A 22336-nucleotide genomic window follows, 5' to 3' on the forward strand; every position below is an offset into this window, starting at 1 on the left:
AGTCTTGCATCCTCTGAAGCATCCCTGAAACTTTCAGGTTGACTTTTAGCATGCAAGTAAGGTTTGATCTCAGATCAAACTTCACTGCCCCTGACACTTTTCTCCCATGGAAAGTTGGGAAAAGAAGTTGCCACTCTACTGGTGACTGTGATTCTTCTCAGTAATCATAATAATCAAACATCCATCAATCTTAAAGATTAATTTTTTAAACACATCTCTCTATACAAAATATTTCCATTTCTCCTATTGGCATAACTTTGAGTTCTTGCCTGGAGAATCTCAGGGACGGGGGAGCCTGGTGGGCTACCGTCTATGGGGTCGTAAAGAGTCGGACACAACTGAGCGACTTCACTTTCACTTTTCACTTTCATACATTGGAGAAGGAAATGGCAGCCCACTCCAGTGTTCTTGCCTGGAGAATCCCAGGGATAGGGGAGCCTGGTGGGCTGCTGTCTATGGGGTCGCACAGAGGCGGACACGACTGAAGCGACTTAGCAGGCCTTACCTTAAAAGAACATAAAATCCTCCTTGACCTGGGCTAAACACTCTGACATTAAATAATAATAAGGGACACTCTGCCCATATTGCTTTTCCCTGTTTCTCCCCTGATTGTAGGAAGAAGAATACAGAGGTAATTGTCCCAGCTGGCTCTGCCACAGTGGGAATATTAGTAGTATGGTAATATGTAAGCCAAATTTGAGGTGACAGTGGAATACATAACTAGAAATTTCCAGTAAGAACTTGGAAGGAACTTGAGGAAAATGTCAGCATTAGAGATAAAGATGAGGTCATTTGAATGTCAGTCACAAACTTGTATAAGATATGCCACTTACTTTCTTTTTTACATCTTTACTTTCTGATCCTGATTCACTTTCTGACTCCATTCCTGTGAGCTGATAGGAAAGCTGATCTCAGCTTTTGTTTTAAGGATGCCCTTTTCCCTGGGTTGTACTATAATTTCAAGGTCTTACATAGTACCAGCGCATGGAGGGGAATTTACACAGTCACCATTGGAAGTTCATTGTTCCGTTTCCACAAACCTTCCAATTCTAGAAGATCTCTGCTGCTTTTGTGCCAATGTAGTGCCTGGGGATCTTTTTTAGACTACCTACGTTTCATCTGTCTAGATGCCGCAAGAGCCACTTCTCTCTGGCTGCGCTCTTTCTCTGCTTTCTCCTTGATGGTACTAGCTGACAGTAGAATGCCAGTATCTAAGCTCTGGACTTTACAGATCGCCTTCTCATTCCTGCTCTCCAAGAGAATATCTGTTTAGTCTGAGGTCGATCTTTGTTCTTTCATGTTTATTCTGAGACATGCCATTTATGCCTAGGAATTTTATCCCTGCTTCCTTTTAACTTCCCCTTTAAGTCTTTCAAGGGCTTACACTTTTGGAATGCAAAATCCAGGGAGACTTGTGGTCAATTTCTGCTTTCCCTTCTGCTGCATACCTTCTTTAAGGCAATGATCACCGAACAACATGCTTGAATGAGAAGTAAGGAGAAGGGAAATATAGAGATGAAAACCCAATAGATTTATATCTCACTGCCACATAGATTTGATCATAAGCTAAAGAAAGGTGAAGCCATGAAGATTAATGAAATAATTTTTATCCAATTACATCAAAATCCATTGGTCTAACTTGCACTTTAAATCACTTCTGCTATTAAACTTGTCAAACTATGGTGATTTCATTTTTGTCTGAACTCAAAAGAAATAACTATCACCATATTCATTCTTTTGGTTATGATCACCGCTAACTGTGACTTATCTTGCTCTTTAAATATCCTGAGATTTTGCCCATAATTTTTTTAAATTGCAAAACTAATATGTGTTCATTATAAAGAATTTGTTTGGGGATCTAATTTTGTGCAATGGCAGTTAAGTATTTTAACTAATGTTTTAACTGAAAATACCCCCCAAATGCTGAATCTATATGTTTCAATTAGGAGCACTAAGAAACTGGTGAGATCATAAGGAACCACTGGGACAAAATCCAAGAGAAAGCTGAAATGCAGAGAGAGAAGGCCCAAAAACAAAGCAACTTTTGGCCTGAGGGTGTTGGCATTCCTGGAAATTTTGATTTGACTTGGAAAACTTGCAGGGTGGTGAGGACAGATGTCAAATCCTAAGTGGAATGGTTGTTGATATTTAGTCACTAAGTCATGTCTGACTCTTTGAGACCTCATGGACTGTAGCCTGCCAGCCTCCTCTGTCCATGGGATTTTCCAGGCAAGAATATTGGAGTGGGTTGCCATTTCCTTCTCCAGAGTATCCTCCCCACCCAGGAACTGAACCTGCTTCTCCTGCATTGGCAGGAAAGTTCTTTACCACTGAGCCACCAGGGAAGCCCAAGTGGAAGGGATGGGGAGATGAATAGAAAACTTACCCAAATTAAACTGAGGAGGGGGAGAAGAAAAGAGGGATGGAGAGAGGAGGAAGAAGAAAAAAAGAAAGGATTAAAACCCCTAAGAATTTGGAACTATGCAGTGTATCCTCCCATGCATGAGCAGCCTAGATTTAAATCACATAATGGTCAAGAAAACCTCAAGCCATAAACTTATTTTGAGAGACGGTCCTGAATGGGACCCTGGCAGAAGCAAACACAAATACTCCGGGGAGAAGGTACTGTGGTGAGTAGAATCATGTCTCTCCCTGTTCCCCAGAACAAAACGTGTACATGTTCTAATTCATGGTGCCAGTAAATATGTTAATACTTGTCTTGGTAAAAGGGACATTGCAGATGTGATTAAGTAAGAATCTTGAGATAGGAGCTTAGCCTGGATTGTCCAGGTAAACCCAGTATAATCATATGGGTTCTAATACAAAAGATGCAAGAGGATCAGAGTCAGAAGTAGGAGATGTGGTGACAGAAGCAGAGTTTGAACTGTGCAAAGAAAGAAGTAGAAGTCAATGACTACAGGCAGCCTCGGAAGCTAAGAGACAGGGAAACAGATTCTTCCAGAGTCCTGAGCAGGAACACAGCCCTCCTGACACCTTGATTTTAGAATTCAGAGCTATTAGAGAATAAAATGTGTGATTTTTAAGTGATTAAATTTGTGGTTATTTGTTATAGCAGCAATAGGAAAATTTTACAAGTACCTTAACTATTGTTGTTTAGTCAGTGTCATGTCCAACTATTTTGTGACCTCATGGACTGTAGCCCACCAGGGTCCTCTGTCCATGGGATTCTCCAGGCAAGAGTCCTGGAATGAGTGCCATTTTCTTCCCCAGTGGATCTTCCTGACCCAGGGATCCAAGCCGCATCTCCTGCATTGGCAGGCGTTGGCAGGCCCATTTTTTACCACTGAGCCACCAGGGAAACCCACCTTAATTATAGGTCCCAAAGAAACCCCATCAGTAATTTGCAAAAAGAGTCATACACAGTTTAAAAAAAAAAAAAGCATAGAAAAAGGCAAAGAAACAATTAATGAAAACCAGGGACTTCCCTGGTGGTCCAGTGGTTTAGACTCTGTATTTTCACTGCCAAGGGCTCTGGTTTGATCCATGGTCAGAGAACTAAGATCCCACAAGCTACGATCTGCCATCACACAAAATTAGATATCCAAATAAATTCTTTACAATGAACATATATTAGTTTTGCAATTTAAAAAAATTATGGGCAAAACCTCAGGATATTTATGTGATGTGGCCAAGGAGAAAAAAATTAATGAAAACCAGCAGAAAATACATAATAAATAGATGTAGAAATACATAATAAATAGAATACAAAGTATTCAGATATAAACTTGAAACCCCTCTATTCCTACTGTGTTTAAAGAAAGAAAAATATGTTTGAAATTTTATCTATAATGGCACCCCACTCCAGTACTCTTGCCTGGAAAATCCCATGGACAGAGGAGCCTGGTGGGCTGCAGTCCATGGGGTTGCGAAGAGTCGGACACGACTGAGCGACTTCACTTTCACTTTTCACTTTCCTACATTGGAGAAGGAAATGGCAACCCACTCCAGTGTTCTTGCCTGGAGAATCCCAGGGACAGCGGAGCCTGGTAGGCTGCCATCTATGGGGTCGCACAGAGTCGGACACAACTGAAGCAACTTAGCAGCAGCAGCAGGACAAAATAGACCTCAAATGACCAATCAGAAATTTCTAGAAAGAAAAAATACATACTGATCACAATAAAGAATGTAATGGATGTCCTTATCAGCCAGTTGGTTCTAGACAGCTGAAGAAAGAATAAATGAATAAAAAAATAAGTTAGAAGAAATAATCTAGAATGCAGCATATAAGAGAAAAACATAGAAAAATTTGAAACAAACATTAAAAAGCATGGGGATGGAGTGACAAGGTCTAACATACATTTGTCAGAATTCTAGGAGGAAGGAAAGAGAGGGTGGACAGAGGAAATATTTGTAAAACTCATAATCATGGCTAAGAATTTTCTGGAACTCATGAATGACAACAATCCACAGAGTCAAATAGAATAAGGTAAATAAAAAGAAATCACAATCTAGGTGCATCATGGTGAAAATGCAGAACACCAAAGAAAAAGGAAGCCAGATATAAAAGATCACCTTAAAGGTCAGCTGTTGACTTCCTTTTCAATAGGAAAAATGAAGGCCAGAAGACAGTAGAATATCTTTAAATGTTCTTAAAGGAAATAATTGCCAACCTTGGATTCTATGTACCAAGACAAAGGTACATTCTAAAGTGAAAGTGAAGTCGCACAGTCGTGTCCGACTCTTTGTGACCCCATGGACTGGAGGCTACCAGGCTCCTGCTGCAGCTGCTTGCTAAGTTGCATCAGTCGTGTCTGACTCTGTGCGACCCGACAGACGGCAGCCCACAGGCTCCTCTGTCCCTGGGATTCTCCGGGTAAGAATACTGGAGCGGGTTGCCATTTCCTTCTCCAATCATGAAAGTGAAAAGTGAAAGGGAAGTCGCTCAGTCGTGTCCGACTCTTGGCGACCCCATGGACTGCAGCCTACCAGGCTCCTCGGTCCATGGAATTTTCCAGGCAAGAGTACTGGAGTGGGTTGCCATTTCCTTCTCCATGGTATCTTCCCAAACCAGGGATCAAACCCAGGTGTCCTGCATTGCAGGCAGATGCTACCGCAGGCAGATGCTTTACAGTCTGAGCCACCAGGGAAGCCGCTTTCATTCTGAAGGCAAATTCTAAAAGATGTACTTCAGGCAAAAAGAAAAAAATCTCAAATGGAAGGTCTGACATGCAATAAGGAATAAAGAACAAAAAAGGTGGACATAATAGGTAAATCTAAATGTGAACAATGACTTAATAAAAGTCATTTCACAAGACAATAAAGTCTTCTGAAATTTAAAAAAATCACAACACAGAATTTTAAAATTCTACAATATTCCATGGAGATGGGAAATGAACTTAGTATGCTCTCAAAAATTAGATATTGTGCTGGAAAAGACTAAAGGAATTGGTTCATTTTGATAAGTTAGGCATATATTTTCAAATTTCTAAAGTCACCAGTAGGAGAAGAGAAACCTAATGTATACATTTCAAATTCTTAAGAAGTCAAAAAGAAGGCAAGAAAGAAGAGAAAAAGAAATGGAAAGAGTGAGACAAGTAGAAATCACAGGTAAAATGACAGATTTTAAACCCAAGTATGTCAAGAATTGTGTGACACAGACTTAATGCTCTAGAAAAGAGATTCAGGCTAGGTAAAATAACATGATATAACTATATGATATTTACAAGAAACAGGTTTAAAACAATAAAATTCAAAGAAAAGCACAGAAAAAGGTATGCCATGCAAATACTAAACTCCTTCCTAAAAAGCTAGTGTAGGAGGAGAGAGAGGGATGGACTGGGAGTTTGGTTAGTAGATGCACACTATTACATTAGGATGGATAAACAACAGGGTCCTACTGTATAACACAGGAAACTATATCTGGGATAAACTACAATGGAAAAGAATATTGAAAAAGAATGTATATATGTATATAACTGAGTCACTTTGCTGTACATCAGAAATTAGTACAGCATTCTAAATCAACTATAGTTTTTTAAAAAACTGTTTAGCTTTTTGCTATGTTAATATCAAACAAATAAAATGCCAATACAAAAAACATTACAAGAGACAAATAGATCATTTCAGAATGAAAAAGGTGCAACTGGCCAGGACAATATAAATGCTTTAAATTTGTATAATCCTAAATAGTATAGTCTCAAAATTTTTAAACAAATATTTGCCAAATAGGCACACACAAAATAAGTATTGATATATAGAAGACATGAATAAAATTAAGGAAAGTGAAGGTGTTCAACTCTTCACAACCCCATGGACTGTAACCTGCCAGGCTTGTTTGTCCATGGGGTTTCCCAGGCAAGAATACTGGAGTGGGTAGCCATTCCCTTCTCCAGGGGATCTTCACAACCCAGGGACTAAACCCAGACAGATTCTTTACCATCTGAGCCACAGGGAAGCCCCCAAATTAAGAAAACTGACCTAAATAAAGGATTAATGTAAAACGTACACATTTTTTCCAAACACACACAAAATATTACTTTAAAATTAGGCTATACTGTAGCTCAGACAGCAAAGAATCTGCCTGCAATGCAGGAGACCCGGGTTTGATCCCTGGGTCAGGAAGATCCCCTGGAGAAGGGAATGGCAACCCATTCCAGTATTCTAGTCTAGGGAATTCCATGGACAGACCATGGAGTCGAAAGAGTCAGACACGACTGAGCAACTAACACATAACTATAAAGCAAGTCTCAACAAACCTAACATGGTTAAAATTATATAGACAATTATTTTAATTAATAAATCTTACATTTTTAAAGTCATTTTAAGTTTATAGGAAAATTGAGTGGAAAGTAGAGATGTCCCATAAATCTCTTCAACTTCCTCTCTCATCACTCAGTTTCTACTATTATTAACTTAAAAAAAAAAAAATGAACACATCCATCACCTCACAGTTGCCATTTTTTGTGTGTTTGTACCCTCGTCACATGGTAAATGGCACTCCACTCCAGTACTCTTGCCTGGAAAATCCCATGGACGGAGGAGCCTGGTGGGCTACAGTCCATGGGGTCGCAAAAGAGTCAGACAGGACTTAGCAACTAAACAACAACCCTCTTAACAACTTTGAAGAATACAATGCAATATTTTGAACTATAGTCACCACGCTGTATATTGTAAATCCAGGATATATTCATCTTATAACTAAATGTTTGTACCCTTTGACTAACATCTCCCCATTTCCCCCATCCCTCAATCCCTGGTTTAGCTAACAATCTACTCTCCGTTTCTATGAGTTCAGCTGCATGTGTAAATGAGATCATACTGTATTTGTCTTTCTGACATTTCACTTAGCATAATACCTTAAAGTTTCATTCTTGTTGTTGAAAATGGCACTATTTCCTACTTTCTTACTGCCAAATAATACATATATGCCACATTTTGTTTCTCCATTCAACCATCAATGGATACTTAGGTTGTTTCCGTATCTTGGGTATTGTAAATAAGTGAACATGGGAGTGAAGATATCTCTGAGACAGTGATTTCATTTCTTTTGGATGTACATCTAGAAGTCAGATGTCTAAAACATATAGTAGTGCTAGCTTTAACTTTTTATGAATTGCCACACTGTTTTTCATAATGGCTGTACCAATTTACATTTTCACCAACAGTGCACAAGAGTTCCCTTTTCTCTACATCCTTTCCACCACTTATTATTTCTTGCCTTTTTGATAAAAGCCATTCTAGCAGGGGTGAGGTGATATCCAATTATGGTTCTGATTTTCATTTTCCTGACGATTACTGATGTTAAACACCTTTTCGTGTACCTACTGTCTGTTTCTATGTCTTTTGAAGTACTTTGCCATTTAAAAATCAGATTTTTCGACTTTTTGCTATTTATATGTGGGTTCCTTATATATCTTGAATATATGGTTTGAAAATAATTTCTACCATTCTGCAAGCTGCCTTTTCATCTTGTTGATTATTTATTTTGCTACACTGAGGCTTTTTAGTTTGATATATTTCCATTCACTTATGATTTTGTTGCCTATGCTTTCAGTGTCATAACAACAACAAAAAAATCATTCCCAAGACCAGTATCATGGAGATTTCCCCCTATGTTTTCTTCAAGGAGTTTTATGGTTTCAGGTCTTACATTTAAACGTTTAACCATTTTGAGTTTTTTATGCCAGAAACATACTGTTTTAGATGTTCACATAGTTAAATAATTCCCTAATTTTTTCTATTGCTTTTCAGCTATCTCCTTCCAAAAGTTTGATAAATATTCACTTCTGTTCTTGTTTTAAATTGCTTATATAAATTTGACTCAAACCATCTGGAATTTATTTTCATGTTTTTTTAAGAGGTAAAAATCTATGATTTTTTTCCAAATTGCTAAACAATTGCTCCAAAATAATTCACTGAATTACTCCTTTTTCTGTTGATTAATGCTATGTCCTTTATTGCTTTCACTTTATATTCAAGTTTATTTCTGAGCTATCTTGTGCCATTGATTATTTCTTCTTAGCCCAGTATTTAGGCATGTTTATAACTGCAAGTTATATTATAATATTCTTTAATTTTAGTAGGATCAAACTTAACAGATGGTTTTCAAACATATTTTGTTGTTTTTCTTCTAGAAATATTTTCATTGGGGATTATTTGCTAATTGTCTCTGTTTCAAAACAGTGCTATAAAAAATTTACAACCCAGTCATAGAAAAATGCAAATAATATTGAAGAGTAAAAGCAAATAAAAAAGCTCCCTTCCTTCATGTTCCTTTCAAACTCTCAGTTCTGCTCTTTGACAGTCACTGTTTACATTTTTTTGTGTGTGTGCATTCTTCCGGAAATTGTCCGCGTATCTATTTATAAAAACATATATAATATCTAGTTCCCCATTACCAATTTTTACACAAATTGGTTCATATTACACATTCAGTTCTCAAACTTGTTTCTTCCCTTCACTAGTCATAATAGTGGCCCATTCCTTATCCAGAAAGGACTCTAAAACAACTTGTGAAGTTCCAGAACATTCCACTGAAGTTTTGTCTGGAATCGCACCAACTCCTACGCAAATGAACAGTAAACTTCCTTGACTCCCTCAGCCAGCAGATGCCTCCTCTTGCCCCTGGGTCTTACCTAGGAATTCAGTTCCTTTTTGTCCCACTTCACCTTGGTAACTCTTAACCACCCTTCAGGTATCAGCTTGTGATTTCTCCCACTTTCCAACATACATTTTTCTTATATCGACTGCTTTAATAAAATCATATTAATTCTAATGGTTTTGGAAATTCAAATGAAGTTTCTTGATGTAAAATAATATAATTTGCAAATAATGAGAGTTTACCTATTTCTGGTTCATCTTTATCACACTAACCAGAACTTCCAAATCAATATTAAGTGGTAATACCATAATATTATGCCCACTTTTAATAAATATGCCTTTTCTGTTTTCACTTAAAATCTGGTATCTACTGGTGGTTTGAAATACATACTCTCTACCTTATTAAGAAAGTGACTATCTCAGTTTAGTTCAGTTGCTCAGTCGTGTCCGACTCTTTGTGACCCCATAAACTGCAGCACACCAGGCCTCCCTGTCCATCACCAACTCCGGGAGTCGACCCAAACCCATGTCCATTGAGTCAGTGATGCCATCCAACCACCTCATCCTCTGTTATCCCCTTCTCCTCCTGCCCTCAATCTTTCCAGCATCAGGGTCTTTTCAAATGAGTCAGCTCTTCGCATCAGGTATTGCCAAATTATTGGAGTTTCACCCTCGAAACGCCAAAGTATTGGAGTTTCACCTTCAACATCAGTCCTTCCAATGTACACCCAGGACTGATCTCCTTTAGGATGGACTGGTTAGATCTCCTTGCAGTCCAAGGGACTCTCAAGAGTCTTCTCCAACACCACAGTTCAAAAGTATCAATTCTTTTGTGCTCAGCTTTCTTCACATTCCAACTTTCACATCCATACATGACCACTGGAAAATCCATAGCCTTGACTAGATGGACCTTTTGTTGATAAAGTAATGTCTCTGCTTTTGAATATGCTACCTAGGTTGGTCATAACTTCTCTTCCAAGGAGTAAGCATCTTTTAATTTCATGGCTTCAGTCACCATCTGCAGTGATTTTGGAGCCCAGAAAAATAAAGTTTGACACCGTTTCCACTGTTTCTCTTTCTATTTGCCATGAAGTGATGGGACCAGATGCCATGATCTTCGTTTTCTGAATGTGGAGCTTTAAGCCAACTTTTTCACTCTCCTCTTTCACTTTCATTAAGAGGCTCTTTAGTTCTTCTTCACTTTCTGCCATAAGGGTGGTATCATCTGCATATCTGAGAATACTGATATTTCTCCCGGCAATCTTGATTCCAGCTTGTGCTTCCTCCAGCCCAGAGTTTCTCATGATGTATTCTGCATAGAAGTTAAATAAGAAGGGTGACAATATACAGCCTTGACGTACTCCTTGTCCTATTTGGAACCAGTCTGTTATCCAGTTGGAACCGTTGCTTCCTGACCTGCATATAGGTTTCTCAAGAGGCAGGTCAGGTGGTCTGGTATTCCCATCTCTTTCAGAATTTTCCACAGCTTATTGTGGTCCACACAGTCAAAGGCTTTGGCATAGTCAATAAAGCAGAAATAGATGTTTTTCTGAAACTCTCTTGCTTTTTTGATGATCCAGCAGATATTGGCAATTTGATCTCTGGTTCCTCTGCCTTTTCTAAAACCAGCTTGAACATCAGGAAGTTCACGGTTCACATATTGCTGAAGCCTGGCTTGGATAATTTTGAGCATTACTTTACTAGCGTGTGAGATGAGTGCAATTGTGTGGTAGTTTGAGCACTCTTTGGCATTTCCTTTCCTTGGGACTGGAATGAAAACTGACCTTTTCCAGTTTTGCGGCCACTGCTGAGTTTTCCAGATTTGCTGGCATATTGAGTGCAGCACTTTCACAGCATCATCTTTCAGGATTTGAAACAGCTCAACTGGAATTCTATCACCTCCACTAGCTTTGTTTGTAGTGATGCTTCCTAAGGCCCACTTGACTTCAGATTCCAGGATGGCTGGCTCCCGGTGAGTGTGAGTGATCACACCGTTGTGATTATCTGGGTTGTGAAGATCTTTTTTGTACAGTTCTTCTGTGTATTCTTACCACCTCTTCTTAATATCTTCTGCTTCTTTTATTATTTTAGAGAATATGAATGGTTTGAGTTTTATTAAATGCCCTTTTGGCATCTGTTGAGATGACTGTGATTTTTTATATGACTTATTTATATAATGTAGCACAGGAAAAGCTTCCGAATGTTGAATCTTGATTTCTTTCTTGGAATAAAATATTTTTGGTCTGGAAGATTAAAAACACACATTGTTGCTTTCTCTTTCTCACATTTTGTTTAGCAGTTTTTGCACTTATATTAATGAGAAAGGTTAATAATAAATATTTTTTTATGAGTTGAGAGAAGTAGCTTAGAATGAGAGAACATCAGCATATAATGGAGTAGCTAGTCTCTCAACTTAGGTCAGAAATGCCTTATATTATAAATGAAAAGCAACTGATAATCTAATAGATAAGAAAGTACCCTGTGAATCTTATTAGCATGAATCCATATCATCTCATCGTCTGTGGATAGATCAAATTTCCCAACCTATAGTTCTTAGAAGGAGGAGCAGAGGTATAAAATATAATAGGCATGAGGACTGCCTGTATGCAGTCAGCCATACCAATTGCCACAAATTCCTAGGTCAAAGGCCGTCCTTATTTTCAACATGCAAAAATATTACAAAATTACTTCATTATAGAGATATCACAGTTTTCTTCTGCTTTTTAGTTATTTTGACTATCTGAGGACTTAAAGTGAAAGTGGAGTCACTCAGTTGCGTCCGACTCTTTGCGACCCCATGGACTGTAGCCTATCAGGCTTCTCCGTCCATGGGATTCTCCAGGCAAGTATACTGGAGTGGGTTGCCATTTCCTTCTCCAGGAGATCTTCCCAACCCAGGGATTGAACCCAGGTCTCCCGCATTGTAGGCAGACACTTTACCATCTAAGCCACCAGGGAAGCTCCCATCTGAGGACTTAAACCCATATACTAATATCTTTTGGGGAATTTGCTTTTCATTTGCCTTAAAAGGGTTCTATTTTTCTTTTTCCCATTCTGTGACACAAATATCTTTAAAGGTCTGTTGTTTTAGGACCTCTAATATTCAGGAACACCAGCACTTTTGTAATGCTGAAGGTAATATGCAAATAACTCAGAGGTCATTCAGCCTGTTCAATGCAAGTTTTCTATCACACACACAATAACTTTCTTAATAACCATTTAAAAAAGAATTCCTGGAGTACCTCTAAACTCAAAAGAATTGAAGTCATTTAGTCTTTCTGAAGCTATAAAGGGACAACTTTGCTTTGATTTCTGGCTTAATTCACTGACTGATACCCCAACACAAATCTTTGGCTGAAATTACTTTATCAGATCTATGCTAGGCATTAGTTATTCATGTGGCTTTGTAGTAACATTTGTTTTTCTAATTAATGTTCACTCTTAGGCATAAAATCTGGGTTGAGAATTTAAATGATTCAGCCAGTGACTGACAAATGTGGAAATCATTCCTAGCTCCAATGATTCTGTTACATCTCTCTTCATATAACTTTCTTCAGGACACTGGTTCTCTAAAATTAAAAATATCCTGACGGAGTTACTTCTTTTATATCTTCTTGTGGACAATGTTTCCTTTTCTTGTAAGTCTACTTGAAAATGGTCAAAGTAGGCATAATGTTACTTTTATTTATAGCAGCCAAATTATCCATTATTTAACTTGGCTCACATAATTTATCCCTTATGCACAGAAATTACATCTATCATAATCACAACCCCATCTTTGCCTTTGGGTACAATGGCACCCCACTCCAGTACTCTTGCCTGAAGGATCCCATGGACGGAGGAGCCTGGAAGGCTGCAGTCCATGGGGTCGCTGAGGGTCAGACACGACTGAGAGACTTCACTTTCACTTTCATGCATTGGAGAAGGCAATGGCAACCCACTCCAGTGTTCTTGCCTGGAGAATCCCAGGGACGGGGGAGCCTGGTGGGAGGCTGTTATGGGGTCGCACAGAGTCGGACATGACTGAAGTGACTTAGCAGCAGCAGAATATTCAGAAGATAAAAGGGGGTTACCCCTTCTAGTAAGATTATTCCTGCATAAGAATATGTGTATTTTTCAAGAGTTACACAATGTGAGGGTTTAACAATAAATAACAAACTTCATTTCCCTAACGCCACAGGTACTTCCTGCAAGGCCAGCTAAAGTTATTAGTAAAGATCATAGAAGAGAAATGCCTCTAAATTATCTCTCAATTCTTATAGCACATTTTCTGCTTTTCGGTACACATGTTTAACATTCCTGAGAAGTTTGCTACATGTTAATAGAGTTACCCCCTTCACAGATCACTGCCTCATTGTGGTGGAGGGGCTTGTGTAGCTCAATAAAGTTATGAGCCATGCTGTGTAGGGCCACCCAAGACAGACAGGTCATAGTAGAGAATGCTGACAAAACATGATCCACTGGAGGAGGCAATGGCAAACCACCCCAGTATACTTGCCGTAAGAACCTCATGAACTGTATATAAAAAGACAAAAAGATACAACACTGAAAGATAAGTCCCCTCAGGTTGAAAGGTGTCCGATATGCTACTGGGGAAAAGCGGAGAACGACTACTAATAGCCCCAGAAAGAATGAAGTGGTTGGACCAAAGCAGAATCAACACACAATTGTGGATGTGTCTGCTGATGAAAGTAAAATCTGATGCTACAAAGAACAGTATTGCAAAGGAACCTGCAATGTTAGGTCCATGAATCAAGATAAATTGGACATGTTCAAGCAGGAATAAACATTGACATCTTAGGAATCAGTGAGCTAAAATGGCTGGGAATGGGCAAATTTAATTCAGATGACCATTATATCTATCTACTACTGTGGGCAAGAATCCCATACAGAAAATGGAGTAGCCCTCATAATCAATAAAGTTTCAAACTCAAAAGAGTTTGAAATGTAGAACTTGGGTGCAACCTCAAAAATGACAGAATGATCTCAGTTCCTTTTCAAGGCAAGCCATTCATAGTAATTCAAGTCTATGCCCCTATCGTTGATGCCAAATAAGCTGATCAGTTCTATAAAGACCTGCAAGACGTCCTAGAACTAACACCAGAAAAAGATGTTCTATTCATCATTGCAGATTGGAAAATAAAAGCAAAAGATACCTGGAATAACAGGCAAGTTTGGCCTTGGAATACAAAATGAAGCAGGGCAAAGGCTAACTGAATTCTGCCAAGAGAATGCACTGGTCATAGCAAACACCCTTTTTCAACAACATGAGAGACAATTTTACACATTGATTGCATTCTTTGTAGCTGAAGATGGAGAAGCTGTATACAGTCAGCCAAAACAAGACTTGGAGCTGACTGTGGCTCAGATCATCAGCTTCTCATAGCAAAATTCAGGCTCAAACTAAGGAAAGCAGGGAAAACCACTAGGCCAGTCAGGTATATTCTGAACACATCATCTAAAATGCTGGGCTGGATGAGTTACAAGCTGGAATCAAGACAGGCAGGAGAAATATCAACATCAGATAGGCAGATGATACCACTCTAATGGCAGAAAGCAAAGAGGAACTAAAGAGCCTCTAGATGAGGGTGAAGGAGGAGAGTGAAAAAGCAGGCTTAAAATTAAACATTAAAAATACTAAGATCATGGCATCCAGCCCCATTACTTCATGGCAAATAGGAGGGAAAAAGGTGGAAGCAGTGACAGATTACCTCTTCTTGGGCTCTAAGATCACTGAGGATGATGACTGCAGCCATGAAATCAGAAGACGATTGCTTTTTGGCAGGAAAGCTATGACAAACCTAGACTGTGTTGAGAAGCAGAGACATCACTCTGTCAACAAAGGTCCATGTAGTCAAGGCTATGGTCTTCTCAGTGGTCACATATGGTTGGGAGAGCTGGACTGTAAAGAAGGCTGAGTGCCAAAGAATTGATGCCTTCAAACTGTAGTGCTGGAGAAGACTCCTGAGAGTCCCTTGGACAGCAAAGAGATCCAATCAGTCAATCAAAATCAACCCTGAATATTCACTGGAAGGAATGAATATTCCTTCAGCATTCCAAAAAGCTGAAGATTCAGTATTTTGGTCATCTGATGTATCTGATGTGAACAGCTGACTCACTGGAAAAGTCCCTGATGGTGGGAAAGATTGAGGGCAGAAGAAGAGGGCATTAGAGCTTGAGATGGCTGGATGGCATCACTAGTGAAATGGACATGAATTTGGGCAAACTCCAGGAGATGGTGAGGGACAGGAAGGCCAGTATGCTGCAGACCATAGGGGTCACAAAAAGTCAGACATGATTGGGTATCTGAATAACAATATATTTACATTAAGAAAAATATTTTTATATTTGTAAATAAAGCAAAAGGATAGGTACATACATTTTTACTATGTTCACTGAAAAAAAAAAAAAAAACCACAACCTAAAAGTTAAGAAATATGTTTTATTCAGCAGACTTACTAAGAACTTAAGCCAAGGATATAGCCTCTCAACAGCTTTGAGGGACTGTTTGCAACCAGTAAGGGAGGAGCCAGGATATATAGGAATTCTGGCCAAAAACAAAACAAAAAACCCAGGTTGTCTAACATCAAAAGATTGCTGCTAATTGAAGAAAAACTAGACATCTCAAGTTAATGAGTTTAGTACTTTTCTATGTATGGGAACATGCAAGATTCTGGATTTACTGAAATTATTCTTTAGATATGCACCCTAACCAGGTGACGTGTGTAGGCTCCCCACCACTGCCCTCCCTCTGCCTTCAGAATTGGACCATAAAGAAGTCTGAGCATTGAAAAACTGACACTTTTGAACTGTGGTGCTGGAGAAGACTCTTAAGAGTCCCTTGGACTGCAAAGAGATCAAACCAATCAATCCTAAAGGAAATGAAACTAAAACTGAAGCTCTAATACTTTGGCCACCTGTTGATGGGAAGAGCCAACTCATTGGAAAACACCCTGATACTGGGAAAGATTGAGAGCAAGAAGAAAAGGGGGTGACAGAGAATGAGATGGTTGGATGGAATCACCAACTCAATGGACATGAATTTGAGCAAACTCCAGGAGATAGTGAAGGACAGGGAAGCCTGGCGTGTGGCAATCCATGGGGTCACAAAGGATCAGACACAACTTAGCGACTGAACAACAGCATGCACCTTAACTACTCGAGCCAGTATCCTGTTTTTCTCAATCCTGAATCCCCTCAGGGTGCACCACTGGGTGGGGGTTCGGGGTGGCTGCAGGGACTGATGGCTTGGTAGCTCAACATCCTTTGTTTACTGATATGACCTAGATAGCATATTCAAAAGCAGAGACATTACTTTGCCAATAAAGGTTCATATAGTCGTGGCTATGGTTTTTCCTGTGGTCATGTATGGGTGTGAGAGTTGGACTGTGAAGAAGGCTGAGCGCCGAAGAATTGATGCTTTTGAAGTGTGGTGTTGGAGAAGACTCTTGAGAGTCCCTTGGACTGCAAGGGGATCCAACCAGTCCATATTCTGAAGGAGATCAGCCCTGGGATTTCTTTGGAAGGACTGATGCTAAAGCTGAAACTCCAGTACTTTGGCCACCTCATGCGAAGAGTTGACTCGTTGGAAAAGACTCTGATGCTGGGAGGGATTGGGGGCAGGAGAGAAGGGGACGACAGAGGATGAGATGGCTGGATGGCATCACTGACTCGATGGATGTGAGTCTCAGTGAACTCGGGGAGTTGGTGATGGACAGGGAGGCCTGGCGTGCTGCGATTCATGGGGTTGCAAAGAGTCAGACACGACTGAGCGACTGATCTGATCTGATCTGATTCTTTGTCTTCACGTGTTATTCTAAAGCACTAATGGCTCTATCCAAATATTATTTAATTCCTGATTAGGGAATTATATTTTTGCTTGACTTACTATTTGGTCTTCCCAGGTAGTGCTGGGAAGTGGTAAAGAACTTGCCTGCCAATGTAGGTAGATGTAAGAGACACGGGTTTGACTCCTGTGTTGATAAGATTCCTTGGAGGAGAGTATGGCAACCCTCTCCAGGATTCTTGCCTGGAGAACCCCATGGACAGGGAGCCTGGCGGGCTACAGTCCATAAGGTCTAGAAGAGTCAGACATGACTGAAGTGACTGAGCACAGCACAGGAGCTAGATTCTATAAAATTAGACATTAATTTTTGATTTCTCTCTGGAAATAAAGGTAACCCCAGTTGTTTTGGTTTTCTTGCCCTGCAGGACATTAACTAGTTTATCAGATCAGATCAGTCGCTCAGTCGTGTCTGACTCTTTGCGACCCCATGAATCGCAGCACACTAGTTTATAGCTGTAAGCAAATTCTTTTCAGCTTTCCTTTCACTGGAAAGGAAAGGAATCTTGAGTTCCTCAGAATCTTCCTTGAATCAGCTTCGCCATCTTCATGATTTCCTCAATAATGGTTAAGAAATCCTTGACCCATCCTCACTATAATACTTGTATAATAAACAAGTCTTAATTTTTAAAACTTTGATAATTATCATGTTTAATACAGTTTACTTTTGAATCCAAAGTGTCCTATATGCTATTCTCCTAAAGCTCTTCTCAACACAATATGAAGGCAGGTAGTTTCAAATACTGTAAAACACAAGAACTATAACCCCCTGAGGCATATTTCTAAATACAAACATCAAGTAAACCTTTAAAAAAAAAAAAGTCCTATCCTTGCTAAGCATATGAACAAGGTTTTTTCCCCTTAAATTAACAAACTATAAAGTTATGCATACAATTTAATAGGTTGCATTAGGCCAATGTTTCAGATGCAACAATTAGAAAAATAAAGAAATTCTTTAAATTGTATTGTTAAAGACATCATAGTGAAGTGGAAAAAAAAGGGCTGAACAATACTCCAAAGGTGGAAGAACCCCTTCAAATAAGTCATGCTGGCAAGCAGTTTTTTCCCTGGATGAATTGGCTAGTTCTTGCCTTGGATTACAGATTAGATTTGGTGCAGGTATTAGAAGTAAAATGGGTGAAAGAAAAACTCATGGGTCTTTGGTGGTTATAGAAGCTGGCATAACAGATTGGAACCTGAGGAGCCTATACAAATACTAATCAAAAGAAAGCCAGGAAGGCAATACTCATATCAGAAAACGGACCTTAGAACAGGAATACTACCTGAGATAAAAATAAAAATTACATAATGACTAATTATAAATTCGCTAAGAATACATCAAAAAATATTAAGTGCACATGGACATACAGAATACAAGAAGCAAAGAGAGTAGAATTGAAAAAATAAAGAAAAATTCCAAGTTGTGATTGGTGATTTCAATATTTTTCTTTCTATATTCAATAAAACAATTACACCAAAAGTCAGTAAGAAATTAGAAGACCTAAACAACAGGTCAAACAGATTAAACTAATTAATTTTCATAAAACACTCAACCAAAAACAACATATGTCATATTTACAAGAAAATATGAAACATTCATCAAGATAAATGATATTCTGGACCATAAATCAAATAACATTTAAAAGAATTAAAGTCATATAAGTTTTCATAACATAATTTAAAAGATTTCTGAAACAAATCTTCTATTTGGAAAAACTAGAAGTCCTCCTTTTATTTTATTTTTTTTATTTCATGGCTGCAGTCAGATTCTGCAGTGATTTTGGAGCCCAAAAAAATAAAGTCAGCCACTGTTTCCACTGTTTCTCTTTCTATTTGCCATGAAGTGATGGGACGGGATGCCATGATCTTCAGAAAACATTCAGTTGAGCTTTAAGCCAATTTTTTCACTCTCCTCTTTCACTTTGATCAAGAGCTCTTTAGTTCTTCTTCACTTTCTGCCATAAGGGTGGTATCATCTGCATATCTGAGGTTATTGATATTTCTCCTGGCAATCTTGATTCCAGCTTGTGATTCTTCCAGCCCAGCGTTTCTCATGATGTACTCTGCATATAAGTTAAATAAGCAGGGTGACAATATACAGCCTTGACATACTCCTTTTCCTATTTGGAACCAGTCTGTTCCATATCCAGTTCTAACTGTTGCTTCCTGACCTGCATACATACTTCTCAAGAGGCAGGTCAGGTGGTCTGGTATTCCCATCTCTTTCAGAATTTTCCACAGTTTATTGTGATCCACACAGTCAAAGGCTTTGGCGTAGTCAATAAAGCAGAAATAGATGCTTTTCTGGAACTCTCTTGCTTTTTCAGATCCAGCAGATGTTGGCAATTTGATCTCTGGTTCCTCTGCCTTTTCTAAAACCAGCTTGAACATCAGGAAGTTCACGGTTCACATATTGCTGAAGCCTGGCTTGGAGAATTTTGAGCATTACTTGACTAGCATGTGAGATGAGTGCAATTGTGTGGTAGTTTGAGCATTCTTTGGCACTGCCTTTCTTTGGGATTGGAATGAAAACTGACCTTTTCCAGTCCTGTGGTGACTGCTGAGTTTTCCAAATTTGCTGGCATATTGAGTGCAGCACTTTCACAGCATCATCTTTCAGGATTTGAAATAGCTCAACTCGAATTCCATCACCTCCACTAGCTTTGTTTGTAGAGATGCTTCCTAAGGCCCACTTGATTTCAGATTCCAGGTGAGTGGCTCTAGGTGAGTGACCACACCATCGTGATTATCTGGGTGATGAAGATCTTTTTTGTACAGTTCTTCTGTGTATCCTTGCCACCTCTTCTTAATATCTTCTGTTTCTTTTAGGCCCATACAATTTTTGTTGTTTATTGAGCCCATCTTCACATGAAATGTTCCCCTGGTATCTCTAATTTTCTTGAGATCTCTAGTCTTTCCCATTCTATTGTTTTCCTCTATTTCTTTGCACTGATCACTGAGGAAGGCTTTCTTATCTCTCCTTGCTATTCTTTGAAACTCTGCATTCAGATGGGTATATCTTTCCTTTTCTCCTTTGCTTTTTGCTTCTCTTCTTTTCACAGCTATTTGTTAAGGCCTCCTCACACAGCCATTTTGCTTTTTTGCATTTCTTTTTCTTGGGAATGGTCTTGATTCCTGTCTCCTATACAATGTTGTAAACCTCCGTCCATAGTTTTTCAGGCACTCTGTCTATCAGATCTAGTCCCTTAAATCTATTTCTCACTTCCACTGTATAATCATTAGGGATTTGATTTAGGTCATACCTGAATGATCTAGTGGTTTACCCTACTTTCTTCAATTTAAGTCTGGATTTTGCAACTTGGAGTTCATGATCTGAGCCACAGTCAGCTCCCAGTCTTGTTTTTGCTGATTGTATAGAGCTTCTCCATCTCTGGCTGCAAAGAATATAATGAATTTGATTTCGGTATTGACCATCTGGTGACGTCCATGTGTAGAGTCTTCTCTTGTGTTGTTGGAAGAGGGTGTTTGCTATGACCAGTGCATTCTCTTGGAAGAACTCTATTAGCCTTTGTCCTGCTTCATTCTATAGTCCAAGGACAAATTTGCCTGTTAGTCCAGGTGTTTCTTGACTTTCTACTTTTGCATTCCAGTCCCCTATAGTGAAAAGGACATCTTTTTTGGGTATGAATTCTAGAAGGTCTTGTAGGTCTTCATAGAACCATTCAGCTTCAGCTTCTTCATCATTACTGGTCGGGGCGTAGACTTGGACTACCATGATATTGAATGGTTTGTCTTGGAAATGAACAGAGATCATTTTGTTGTTTTTGAGACTGCATCCAAGTACTACATTTCGGACTCTTTTGTTGACTATGATGGCTACTCCATTTCTTCTAAGGGATTCTTGCCCACAGTAGATATAATGGTCATCTGAATTAAATTCACCCATTCCAGTCCATTTTGGTTCGCTGATTTCTTTAGTATCAGTTCTTTGGCGCTCAGCCCTCTTTATAGTCCAACTCTCACATCCATACACGACCACTGGAGAAACCATAGCCTTGATTAGACGGACCTTTGTTGGCAAAGTAATGTCTCTGCTTTTGAATATGCTATCTAGGTTGGTCATAACTTTCCTTCCAAGGAATAAGCGTCTTTTAATTTCATGGCTGCAATCACCATCTGCAGTGATTTTGGAGCCCAGAAAAATAAAGTCAGCCACTGTTTCCATTGTTTCCCCATTTTTGCCATTAAGTGACAGGACCGGATGCCATGATCTTAGTTTTCTGAATGTTCAGCTTTAAGGCAACTTTTTCTCTCTCCTCTTTCACTTTCATTAAGAGGTTCTTTAGTTCTTCTTCACCTTCTGCCATAAGGGTGGTATCATCTGCATATCTGAGGTTATTGATATTTGTTCCAGCAATCTTGATCCCAGCTTGTGCTTCCTCCAGCCCAGTGTTTCTCATGATGTACTCTGCATAGAAGTTAAATAAGCAGGGTGACAATATACAGCCTTGACGTACTCCTTTTCCTATTTGGAACCAGTCTGTTCCATGTCCAGTTCTAACTGTTGCTTCCTGACCTGCATACAGACTTCACTCTTGTCATAGCCTGTATGCAAATGTTCCTAGCAAATGTATTAAAATCACCAAAATTTGGTAGTAAGTTATAGGCATTATTCATAATAGTCAAAAAGTGGGAATAATTTGAATATTTATCAACGAATAGGGAAAGATTGACTGCAAAGAAGCACAGGCACAATTCTGGGGAGAAGTGTAGAAGTCATGTAAGAATGTGAGAGCAGGACCCTAAAGAAGGCTGAGCACCTAAGAATTGATGCTTTCAAACTGTCATGCTGGAGAAGACTCTTGAGAGTCCCTTCGACTGCAGGGAGATCAAGCCAGTCAATCCTAAAGGAAATCAACCCTGAATATTCACTGGAAGGACTGATGCTGAAGCTCCAGTACTTTGGCCCTCTGATGGGAAGAGCCAAATTATTGGAAAAGACCCTGATGCTGGGAAAGATTGAGGGCAGGAGGAGAAAGGAGCAACAGAAGATAAGATGGTTGGATGGCATCACCAACTCAATGGACAGAGTTTTGACAAATTCTGGGAGATAGTGAAGGACAGGAAAGCCTGGTGTGCTGCAGTCGATGGGGTTGCAGAGAATCAGACACAACTTAGTGACTGAACAACAACATATAGGCATGCCTATTTTATCGTGCTTCACTTTATTGTAGTTTACAGAGATACAACATTTTTTACAAATTGAAGGTTGTGGCAACCCTACATTGAACAAGTCTCTTAGTGCCGTTTCTCCAATAGCATTTGCTTTCATTTCTTTGTCACACTCTGATAATTCTTCATATATTTCAAAATTTCCTGTTATTAGCATATCTGTTATGTTGATCTGTGATCTTTGATGTCACTATTGCAACTGTTTGGTGCACCAAGTACTACACCCATGTAAGAGAGCAA

The sequence above is a fragment of the Bubalus kerabau genome, chromosome 10, assembly GCF_029407905.1.
Source record: "Bubalus kerabau isolate K-KA32 ecotype Philippines breed swamp buffalo chromosome 10, PCC_UOA_SB_1v2, whole genome shotgun sequence".
In the NCBI taxonomy this organism is placed as follows: domain Eukaryota; kingdom Metazoa; phylum Chordata; class Mammalia; order Artiodactyla; family Bovidae; genus Bubalus; species Bubalus kerabau.